We start from the raw sequence: 449 nt of genomic DNA on the forward strand, positions 1-449 counted from the left end.
ATCGTACGTTAAATAATCTTTATTTAAAAAAAAACTGTTCTGCAAGCTCCTTTTCAGTTTGCGCAGAGTTTATATCCAGCAGTGCTTGCAATTCGTCCGTTTCAATCTTTTCAGGGCGTCCAGCACGCGATTCATCTTTAAGACTGAAATCTCCTTGGCGAAACTTTTGATACCACCTTTTGCATGTTGCATGACTTACAGCGTTCTCTCCATATGCAGCACAAATCATTTCAGTGGCTTCAGCAGCATTTTTCTTCAGATGAAACGCGAAGTGGATGGAAAATCGAATATGCTCTTTTGTAATTGCCATCGTGAACACTACTGATTTTTGAGGTTATGTGCATCAAACGCCAAACCGTATCGCATTTCAGGAGGTTAAATGTTACTGTTTTAAAAAGCCGCCCAAAAGGGCGGGAAGATATATAAAATTTAAATTGTTATTTCGGTTG

The 449-nt window shown here is 39.0% G+C and overlaps 1 protein-coding gene across 2 annotated transcripts in view; it reads right to left on the reverse strand.

Moving 5' to 3' along the window:
* Positions 1-449, reverse strand: part of LOC108755100 (fibrillin-1) — an 18,247-nt gene that overhangs the window by 3,481 nt on the left and 14,317 nt on the right. The gene's annotated exons all lie outside the window — the stretch shown is intronic.

This window comes from Trachymyrmex septentrionalis, unplaced genomic scaffold (assembly GCF_001594115.1).
Source record: "Trachymyrmex septentrionalis isolate Tsep2-gDNA-1 unplaced genomic scaffold, Tsep1.0 scaffold83, whole genome shotgun sequence".
Taxonomy (NCBI): Eukaryota; Metazoa; Arthropoda; class Insecta; order Hymenoptera; family Formicidae; genus Trachymyrmex; species Trachymyrmex septentrionalis.